Source organism: Gossypium hirsutum, chromosome A06 (genome assembly GCF_007990345.1).
Source record: "Gossypium hirsutum isolate 1008001.06 chromosome A06, Gossypium_hirsutum_v2.1, whole genome shotgun sequence".
NCBI classification, from domain to species: domain Eukaryota; kingdom Viridiplantae; phylum Streptophyta; class Magnoliopsida; order Malvales; family Malvaceae; genus Gossypium; species Gossypium hirsutum.
Window position 1 is genome coordinate 117,302,483 of NC_053429.1, and position 12,089 is coordinate 117,314,571.

The 12,089-nt window shown below is 37.0% G+C and overlaps 1 non-coding gene across 1 annotated transcript; it reads left to right on the top strand.

Moving 5' to 3' along the window:
* Positions 1-8,115: 8,115 nt before the first annotated feature.
* On the top strand, positions 8,116-8,222 carry LOC121231450 (small nucleolar RNA R71). The gene has a single exon (XR_005929509.1). It is a non-coding gene; the product is annotated as a small nucleolar RNA R71 (small nucleolar RNA).
* The last annotated feature ends 3,867 nt before the right edge of the window (positions 8,223-12,089 follow it).

Sequence of the window (12,089 nt, forward strand, 5' to 3'; positions counted from 1 at the left end):
ATTAACTTTTACCTCTTTTACAATTTAATCCTTTTACCTTAATTTAGCAATAAAACATCAAAATTATCGAATCAAACTTCAATTCACATATAATACGACTTTGTAAATATTTAATAAAAATATTTGCGGCGTTATATTATAGAAACAAGGTCCTAATACCTCATTTTCAATAACCACTTAACTTTTGAACCCAATCACTTATAGTAACTTTTAATTCAACTGTTTAAAATCATCAAATCAAAATCCAATATAAAAAAATTACTATTAACTCATATAATTTAAATATCAATTATATGAACTTACTCGTCGGATTTGTGGTCTCGAATCCACTATTTTTGACACCACTGAAAAATGGGATGTTACATTAGGTTTACAGGAAATAAGATCAAAATGTAACACCCCAAACCCGGCCTAGACGTTATGGCCGTATGTGGCAATGTCACACGATAGTGTTTGGTACGTAATATTCGCAATAGATTATAAAAATTTATAATTAATCTTTCTTGAAACTAACTATCATCACGATCAAGGCAAGTGTATCTATCAAACAGTAGTATAGCTTTAGCAAGACCGGATTGTCAATCCCAAAGGAACCAAGAGTACTAGTAATTACTTTCTTTTTATTATCTAGCCTAAAAATTAAAGGATTTGTTTATCTAAACTAATTAACTAAACTAAGAGTACACAGAGAGAAAATTAGGGAAAAGCTTTTGGGAAAACTCGATTGTTTAAGACAATACCCAAGGAAAAATCCACCTAGAATTCACTTGTTATTTGCCTCTGAATCAGACGATTTATTCATTTGACTTGATCTATAGAAATCCCTAAGTTATATTATTATCACTTTCGAGACTAATAACGTCTAACCCTAGGTTGATTAATTGAAATCTCTTTCTAATTAGCGCCCTAGTGTTGCATTAACTCGATCTATGGATCCCCTTATTAAGTTTCACCCTAATCCGACAAAATCTTGTCACCCTATCTCTAGGCGTGCAATCAAATCCACTTAATTATGACAAATTTACTCTTAGACAGGGACTTTTTCTCTTCTGAATAAGCGAATTAACTTGAATCAATATCCTAGAATATTAAGACAAGAATTAAGAACACATAATTAAGAACAAGTCAAATATTTATCATACAATTCAGATAATAATAACAAGATCTGTCTTAGGTTTCATTCCCCTTAGGTATTTAAGGGGTTTATTTCATAATTATGAAAGAAAACATCTTAGAAGAATAATGAATACAAAACATAAAGAAAACCCAAAACCCCTGAATGGAAATTAAAGGGAGATCTTCAGTCTTGACGATGAATCCCGCTTCTGAGATGGATCAATCAGGTTCTCTTGAGTAATTTCTTGCCTCCTACTCAGTTTGTCTGTTCTAAGTGCCTCATCAGGTGTTTAGATAGGCATTAGAATGCCTAAGAGCCCTCAAAAGTGGCATTCTCTAAATAGGACTATACTTGGGCTTGACAGGGACACGCCCGTGTGACACGCCCATGTACGATTGTTCCAGCCCGTGGTCAAGGCTGTTAAATAGGCACGGGCGTGTAGTCTACCCGTGTAAGTTGTTCTTCGATCCTGCCAAATGGACACGGCCGTGTGGCTTACCTGTGTGAGGAAGTCCAGGCTGTGGTTTCCCATGTGGGTTCTTTTTCTCTATTTTCGGCCCGTTTCTCGCTCTTTTTGCTCTCCTGTGCTCACCTAAGTATAAAACATGAAATTAAAGAATTAGAAGCATCGAATTCACCAAAAAATATGTATAAATTACGGTTTATCAGTGTTTTTGAAACCTCGTTGTTACGATGAAAAAATTCTATGTTATTATCTTTAGTAAACATTTGTTAGAACTTAGGAAGTCATCTTTTTTGATTTAAAACATTTGTGTTGAAACATCCCTCGTTGCGGAATCTTTAATAAAATAGTCTAAGTGATTATACATTTAGAAAATACTTTAACTTTTTGAAAACCGAACTTCCTATGACCAGCAGGCATAAATCCATAAAGTAAAATAAATAAATAAATAACCAAATTTAAAACCAAAGTCCCAGAGGATCCTTAAATTGCAACCCAAATAATCAATAATAATCAAATTTTAAATCGTAAATTGAAAACCATGAAGTCCAAAAGTTACTCTGGTCACCGCTGAGTAATCCTTCGCACCGATCCGTCAAAGTCTGGGGATTACCTATGTACATTAAACAAAAAGGGTGAGTTTACGTAAACTCAGTGTGTAATCTATCAGAAACAAACAAACAATCAGTATTCACAGTGTAGTGTTGAACAGTCTTGGGCCTAAGCCTTTTTCAGTATCAGTGACAATCTGAGTACAATATCAAAAATGCAATAGGGCCTTAGCCCATCACAGTATCAGTAGCAGTAACTGTTATGCAGTAGCAAAATCCAACCCATCTAGCCTCTACACACTATCTTCGTCCAACCCTACACTCCATGTGGGGATAGAATCAACCCACCCATCCCTACACTCCAAGTAGTACTGAATGTGGCACAAAACAGTAGTTTGCAGCTGAGCTGTCGGTAAATTAGGCTTAAAGCCTTTCAGTACACTTCCTCCGAATAACAACCCCCAACCTAATTCAATGCAACATATAATGGATGATATGCTATTATGCAATTTCAGTACATATATTCAGTTCAGATATTAACATGCTCAGTACAGATATCATTCAATCAGTTTCACAGATTTAGGAGTCTATGTAGTGCTTACCGACCTTATAGTAGGTTCACAGTCGACTTGGGCAACTTGTGCAACCTTAAAAACATTTCGGTAAAACTAGGCTCACACACCCATGTGATCTGCCCGTGTAGGCCCACACGTCTGATCGCGTGATTTCGTGATAGGTTTTAAATATTTATAATTACTCGTTCTTGAACTACCTATTATTGCAATGTAGGCAGTGTACCTATCGAACTGTAGTATAGTTTTAGCAAGACCAGATTGTCAAACCCAAAGAAACTAAAAGTACTAGTAATGACTGTCTTTTTATTATCTAACCTAAGAATAAAGAGGTTTTGTTTTAATTGACTAATTATCTAAACTAAGAACGTGCAGAGAAAAGAATTGGGGAATTTCTTTTGGGAAAAATCGATTGACTTAAGACAATACCTAAGGAAAAATCCACTTAGACTTTACTTGTTATTCTAGCTCCGAATCGAATGATTTATTCATTCAACTTGTTCCGTAGAGATGCCTAAGTTATGCTATTATCCCTATTCAAGACTAATAACGTCTAATCCCAAGATTAAATAACCGAAAATTTTCTCTAATTAACACTCTAGGGTTGCATTAACTTGATCTATGGATCCCCTTATTAGGTTTCACCCTAATCCGGAAAAATCTTGTCACCGTATGTCTAGGCACGCAATCAACTCCGCTTAATTATGACAAATGTACTCTTAGACAGGGTCTATTCCTCCTTTGAATAAGAGCTTGTCTTGCATCAGTATCGCAGGATATTAAAACAAGAATTAAGAACAAGTTAAATATTTTTCATACGATTCAGAAAATAATAACAAGATTCGTCTTAGGTTTCATTTGCCTTAGGTATTTAGGGGTTTTAGTTCATAACTAAATAAGAAACCATCTCAGAAGAATAAAGAATACAAAACATAAAGAAAACCCAAAACTCCTGAAGGGAAATTGAGGAGAGGTCTTCAGTCTTGATGATGAATCCGGCTTCTGAGATGGATCAATCGGCTTCCTTGGAGTAATTCCTTACCCTCTATTCTCCGCCTCTCTTTTCCTCCTCCTCTAGGGCGTATTTATAGGCTTTGGAATACCTAAAAACCCTCAAAATTGGACTTTTCTGAATTGGACTCAACTTGGGCTCGGCAGGGACACGCCCGTGGCACACGCTTGTGTTCGATTACTTCAGGCCGTGTTCGAGCCTACCAAATTGACACGGCCGTGTGGTCTGCCCATGTGAGGAGGTCCATGTCGTGTTGATTTCGTACTTTGGCCCATTTTCTCTATTTTTGGCCCATTTCTCGTTCCTTTCGCTCTCTTATGCTCTTCTAAGTATAAAACTTGAAATTAAAGCATTAGGAGCATTGAATTCACCAATTCTAATGAGAAATCATCCATAAGATGCATTAAACATGGGGTAAAAATATGTATAATTTACATTTTATCAAATACCCCCACTCTTAAGCATTTTCTTTTCCTCAAGCAAAATTCTCAACTCATAATCAAAATAAATTCTTCTCAACCTATAATTTCTATCGATAATATCTCACATTAATCCATAAGTAATCATACATTGAGAATTCAACTAAAAGAACATAAAAGTTCCAAACATTCCAAGTTGAGCATTTTATTCATGCAAACATAGGTATCTCCCATCATCTAAGTAATTACCTTTGATTCAGAATATCACAGAGTTTTACATCCTCACTAAAGATTCACTCAAATCACTCGATGTGTTTAAAGACAATAAATGAAGCACTCAATAGTCAATAATGAAAAGTCATTACCATAGGCTTGCATGAAAATCAAATCTCCACCACTATAATTTAAGATGATACATCAATCAAAAGGTCTTTAGAGGGTTGTAATGAGGCTTGGTTAGGGGGTATGGTCACAAGCTGAAAGAAAGGGTTAGAATTGAGATTGAATTGAAAAATTACCTAACTAGAAAAAGAGTTAATCTTCACTTGCGTACAACAGAGCTTCTTCTCAGAATATGAAATTACAGATATGTATACATAGTTTTTTTTAAGAACAACTTAAATAATCAAACAAGACATAGCTAAGCAATTTCTTCAACTCAAATCTCGACAAAAATAGGAATCAAATTAATTTAGGGGAATTCAACAATAATAGGTTAAGGGTTAATATTGAGGTTAATACAAGGAATGGCTTGTTAGGCTCAATGGGGTTTACTAGGGGTTAATCATGGAGGTAGGCTTTTCATGGCATGAGTGGGTTAATCCTAAGTGCCTTAATCATTTTGACATATCAAATCAAATGGTGTGGTCTCGACATGCATAAACAAGCAAGTTCTAGAATAACAGTTCAATACTGACGCACTCAAAGCAATAATAAAAGTGAGCATGAAAGGATTAATAGATGCTCAAAAGGCTCAAAAATGTCACAAAAATTATGGCTTTTTGATGTTTAGACTCGTGACTTCCTATTCAAAGTAATACCTAGACTTGGGAAAACAACCTATAATTTTAAATTCTTAAAAATCAACTCATCATGCTTGATTCTCTAATGTCTTAAAGTTTAAAAAATCAATGCATAAATGCCTATGTTTTAATTCAAGATATATCAATCAAAATCATAAATTAATTAAAATTTATCCTAAATATGATATGAAAGCTTTTTAAGAGAACAAGGCAATCATTCAGGGATTTTCTGATAATGAAATAAATATTCCCCTACACTTAAGACGTACATTGCCCTCAATGTACAAAGATAGATATTAGAGTATAAAAATAAGATCGGGAGAGAAGTGAAACTTCATGTATGATGAATTCCTCGAACTAGAGTTTTGGAGAGTAATCGGTTCGAGAGTGGAGGAGGATACTCCGGCAATCGTAGAGGATCATTAGTCCATAAGTTTTACGCCAAAAGGATATTATTCGAGTGGTGGCTATGGTCATAGGTGAGCAGGACATGGCAGTCGTGGAGAACCTTTCCCGGTGGAGTTCTAGTTCCTATATGATGATGAGCTTAAGAGCTCTATATAACTGTGATGAAATCAGGAACTTTTTAGGGGATATTAGGGAGAATAATTACTCAAAAAGAAATAACTAAAATTAATAATTAAAAATAAAAGTTCTAAAATCTAATAAAAATTAAAAACATAAAATAATAAATAAATATTTTTAAACATCTTCATCGCTGGATGGTTCGCGAAGTGGGACTGGTGATGAGATGTGAAGGTGCCGAAAAATCTACTAGAGAGTAGTATCAATGTTGTCAAATCGTTGAAAACACTGCTGCTCGAATCGGGTGAGGCGCTCAAAGATGTGAGCATATGAAGCTGCCGCATGAACTGGACGAGAGGGTGGTGGTGGCTGAGTCGGTGGGTCCTCGTCTTGTGGGGGGAAATCATCAGGAATGTCCTCGTAGGCCTCCTCCTCGGTAGATTAGGCAAGACGATACTGGGGAGGGTAGGTTCCTCGACGCCTCTCGATCATCCTCATACTAAGCATGCTCAAGATGCCTTATGAAGACATCTGGTCGATGAGAGTGAGGGATGATTCTTGGGCCGCAGTGTTGAGGAGCCCGAAGTGTTACACCAGTCGAGTCACATAAGGGCCAATAGAGATGACCCCCTTCCGATGCCGCTCCGTCTGGTGCTGAATCGCAAGGGCGATGAAATAGGCAAGCTCAATGACATGCCCTTGCGACATGCACCATAAGAAGTAGACGTCGTGGGTGTTGACGACGCCAGTGCTCTCTCGCCTCCCTATAATCATGTGAGCTAAAATAGCGTGTAAGTACCTCAGGGATGGTGGGACAACTAATGCCTTGGAGCGGCTAGGATTGTAGGAGGCCGTGCTAAGGGCTAAAGTGTGCTAGCACTTCGAGGAAGAGAAATGTATGTGGAGACTGAGAGCATATAGTTCATTCTCCTCCTTGAACTCCTCCGTATATAAGTCTAGTGCAGAACCAAACTCTAGGACGCTCAGCTGGCAGATTAATCCGCCTAGGTGAAATTGAACCATGCTGGGATCATCGTAGTTCGTCATTACGGTCTGAAGATGGAACGTTGAGCATAGTTCCATCGTGAGCTCAAGGTATGTTGGCTCGATAATCCCAAGGAATAGCTCCTAAGGGTCGGTGGTTAGGAGGGCTCGAACCGAATCAGCCAACTGAACCTGTTCTACAGCAGCCCAGTCGATGCAACGACCTGCAATTAAAGGTCGGTCCTAAAGTATTTGGAACAGTTCTTCCTCGGGCCTTCGGGGAAACTGTAGGAGAAGGTGACGAATTTCTGCGGGTATGAGGTTTTCCTAATCTCAATTTAACATGGAATGTATGATAACTAACATAAGAATGCCAATTAAATGATAGAAAAATGAAAAATAGTTCAAAAGATATGAAGTTTATGTTGATAATAAGCATTAGAAATAAGTAAAATAGAAGTGAAAAAACACTAAGGGAAAGAGATTGAGCGTCAAAAAATAAAGTGGGAAGCGGCACACGAGCGTGGTAGGGAGGCCATGTGGAGTTTCAGCGGCTAGGGTTAGGGTTTTTGAATGGGGAAGAAAGTTAATAGTACAGGGTAATTATAGACCAGGGCACACGCCCGTGTCCCTTAATTTTAGCCCGTGTGATTTGCAAATTTCAAATTTGGGCGCGTCTGACATTTAGTACACACCCACGTTCCTCGGGCGTGTGGGTTCACACAGCCATGTCATACGACCATGTCTAGCTTCGTTCGCTTCTCCCACCCCCGTGTGTGCAAGCCCCATGCCCGTTTCAATTTAACAGGTTCGACCATGGGTGTTAGACACGGACGTGTCACACGCCCGTGCTGTTTTAATAGGTTTGTCCACGGTTCTTCCACACGGGCGTGCATTTTGGCAGGCTCAATCACGGCAATGTCACATGGCCGTGGCATTTTATCGAAGCCCGTGTTGGGGGAATCCTTTCCCTATTTTCACACGACCATAAGCACGCCAGTGTGTGGAATCCTTCCAACATGCATTGTAAGTGTTACTAAATGGATTGTTTTGAGTTCGAGGATTATTACACATGTACTTTAGTTGCTCGTTATCCATGTTATGGCCATAAGGTTGACATTCCGAATGGCTTGTTCCACCTCCACTTGCTTTGCACTACATTACTGGGTGAACCCGTGAAGAATTAAGAAAACCATCAATCTTTTTATTTAAGAGTTCTACCTGATTAGAGAGCATGGTGACCGAATCGACGTTATAAACTCCGACTATTTTTGTTGGCTTTGTCCTCATGACTTGCCACTGATAGTTATTCAGTGACATCTCTTCTATAAACTCATAGGCATCTTCCAGGGTCTTATTATTGATGGTTCCACCAGCAGCTGCGTCAACCATTTACCGAGTCGAAGGATTCAAACCATTATGGAATGTTTGAACTTGGAGTCAAAGTGGTAACCCATGGTGAGGGCACCTTCTCAGTAAGTCCTTTTATCTCTCTCATGCATCGTAGAGGGTTTCTAAATCCATCTGCACAAAAGAAGAGATATCATTACGTAATTTAGCCGTTTTACCCAGGGGAAAATATTTTAGTAAAAATTTTTCGGTCATTTGTTCCCAAGTAGTAATTAACCCTCTTGGTAACGAGTTCAACCACTGTTTGGCTTTGTTCCTCAACCGAAGACAAATGGCATCACCAGAAACACCATTGATTTTTAATGTATCGCAAAATTCCAGAAAGTTTGCTAAGTGAGCATTGGGATCTTCATCCTGCAAACCATCAAACTGAACAAATTGTTGTATCATCTAAATAGTGTTAGGTTTTAATTCAAAAGTATTTGTAGCTACAACAGGTTTAACTATGCTAGATTCAGTCCCTGTTAAAGAAGGTTTAGCATAATCATTCATAGTGCATGGAACAGGATTTTGATTAACCGTGATTGCAGGAGGTAGCTGATTGCCTTGGTTTTCAGCCACCTCTTCGGTTGAGGGTTGAGTATTGTCTTCTTGCACGTTCTCCGTGTTACTTAAGCTTTGCCTTATTTCTCTTTGGTTTCTACAAATTGTACGATCAATTTCTTCATCAAAAAGTAATGGTCCTGACGGGTTTCTTCTAGTCATAAACTATAAAAACTTGCCAAGAGAAAGAAAGAGTAGGTTAATAAATAGTAATAATAATAAAATTAAATTACAAGAAAAATAAATGGCTAAAGTAATAAAAATTGAGCGTTCCTGATATCTTAGTTCCCCGGCAACAGCACAAAAAACTTGATCGCGTGATTTCGTGATAGGTTTTAAATATTTATAATTACTCATTCTTGAACTAACTATTATCGCAATGTAGGCAAGTGTACCTATCGAACTGTAGTATAGTTTTAGCAAGACCGAATTGTCGAACCTAAAGGAACTAAAAGTACTAGTAATGACTATCTTTTTATTATCTAGCCTAAGAATAAAGAGGTTTTGTTTTAATTGACTAATTATCTAAACTAAGAACGTATAGAGAAAAGAATTGGGGAGTTGCTTTTGGGAAAAATTGATTGACTTAAGACAATACCTAAGGAAAAATCCACCTAGACTTTACTTGTTATTCTGGCTCCGAATCGGACGATTTATTCATTCAACTTGTTCCGTAGAGATGCCTAAGTTATGTTATTATCCCTATTCAAGACTAATAACGTATAATCCCTAGATTGAATAACCGAGACTTTTCTCTAATTAACACTCTAGGGTTGCATTAACTTGATTTATGGATCCCCTTATTAGGTTTCACCCTAATCCGGCAAATTCTTGTCACCCTATGTCTAGGCGCACAATCAACTCCGCTTAATTATGACAAATGTACTCTTAGACAGGGTCTAGTCCTCCTCCAAATAAGAGCTTGTCTTGCATTAGTATCCTGGGATATTAAAACAAGAATTAAGAACAAGTTAAATATTTATCATACAATTCAGAAAATAATAACAAGATTCGTCTTAGGTTTCATTCCCCTTAGGTATTTAGGGGTTTTAGTTCATAACTAAATAAGAAAACATTTCAGAAGAATAAAGAATACAAAACATAAAGAAAACCCAAAACTCCTGAAGGAAAATTGAGGAGAGATCTTCAGTCTTGATGATGAATCCGGCTTCTGAGATGGATCAATCGGCTTCTTTGGAGTAATTCCTTACCCCCTATTCTCCGTCTCCCTTTTATTCCTCCTCTAGGGTGTATTTATAGGCTTTGGAATGCCTAAAAACCCTCAAAATTAGCCTTTTTCGAATTGGACTCAACTTGGACTCGGCAGGGACACGCTCGTGCCACACGCCCGTGTTCGATTACTTCAGGCAGTGTTCGAGCCTGCCATATTGACACGACCGTGTGGTCTGCCCGTGTGAGGAGGTCCATGCCGTGTTGATTTCATACTTTGGCCCATTTTCTTTATTTTTGGCCCGTTTCTCATTCCTTTCGCTCTCCTATGCTCTCCTAAGTATAAAACATGAAATTAAAGCATTAGGAGCATCGAATTCACCAATTCTAATGAGAAATCATCTATAAAATACATTAAACATGGGGTAAAAATATGTATAATTTACAGTTTATCAAACGCCTGTGTGGCCCACTCAGCCCGAATTGGCCTTGGCCGTGTGATCCATTTTTAATGTAACTCATGCTTGCTAAATATTCATATATGTTTTCACTATTTACTTATATGTTCATTCAAAACTATCTACTTGAGTCATTGTCACGAAATTATTTATATCTTAAGCTACAGAATTCTAAATTAAGATCTACTTGATGTTTTTGAAACTAGACTCAAATACCTTTCCACCAGAAAATTTTCAAAATTTCTAGTTTATCAAATAAGTAAAGTAAAATCTTCAAATTTATCCCTATTCTACTGTTTGACATCTTCAACCTTTCTTTACTAAAAATTATTTCTCTCTTAGTATGGTATTTTGATTATGTTTCCGTCTATTTCTCTTGAAAATAGGCTCATTAAGGATTTAAACATATAAATTTAACCCATAATTAAGTTTTTTACAATTTTTGATGATTTTCCAAAGTCAGAACGGGGGAACCCGAAATCGTTCTGACCTTGTCTCACAAAATTTATTATATCTCATAATTTACAATTCCATTGCTTACATTGTTTCTTCCATGAAAAACTAGATTCAATAAAATTTAATTTCATATTTTATTCAACCTCTAACTAAATTTCCACTATTTCTGATGATTTTTCAAAATTAGACTACTATTATTGTCCAAAACTATTTTAATACAAAATGTTGATTTCCAAGTTTATAACACCCCTATTTCCTTCCTCTACAATTTTTTTTTTGCATCATTTTCTCTTATTTCTCTTATTTCTCGACAGCAAGCAATTTTGGCTTTTTGTTTAATCCCGTTGTCTGCGTGTCGGGTACACACCTAGTATCATTTCTGATGCGTAAGCACTCTTAAGCCTCTAGAACCTAAAAATCGACCAACATATCTCCAGATTAGTCACTTAATTCATTTTTAATCAACCACTTTTGGAAGGAACTCGACTAAAAACCTAACAAAACCCTTACCTCACTTGAGTAACCACGACTTTTCATAATGACAGCGTCGATTCAAAACCACCAGCCCCTTGATTAACTCCTAAACACCAAAAAGGAATCTCCCTTTTAGAGATTAACCAAGAACGATTAACAATAGACAAAACAGTTACTTATCGAACACGCACAACCAACGATGAATAATCAAATCAATTGAAAAAAGAAAAAAAATGGAAGGGGAAAATAATGGAAATTTTGGCAGGAACTAGGGGAAAGAATCGGTAGAGGAGAGAAAAAAAAATAAGAATAAAACATCAGAAAAAGTTTGGGGAATTGGAGAGAAAACCAAAACTCTATTTTTTTTTTGCAGCGAAAAGATAATCAGATTATTTTATGATACCTCTCCCCAATTATCTCCTAAAATCACTCCCTATTAACCCACTAAAACACAACTACTCAGAATTTTGCCCCAACACAACTCTTAGCCGAAATTGGAGCCAAAATACTGTCTCCACGCCATCACAGAAAACTGAACACAGAACCTCCAACACTCCACTTAACCACCAGACCAGCAGGTCCATTCTGATATAAACTTACCAACAATTAAACTTAAGCCCTTTGCACAAGGTTAAGGCTTTATTTACAAAAATACCAAAATTTTCCCAAGTAAGGCTTGAACTTGGAACTTCTCACACACACCCAGAACACTTAACCACTGAAGCAGATACTCAATTGTGTGTCACACATACATGAAATCAAAAATTAAAATTTTGGGGTGCTACACAAAAATAATTTTAAATTGGGTCGGAAATTTTGGTCGAAAAAATCAAACTAGGATCAATTCCCAAGAAAATTTGATGGGGTCACAATGGTCCCGCTTAAAACCCAAAATCCTATACAAAACTTCCTA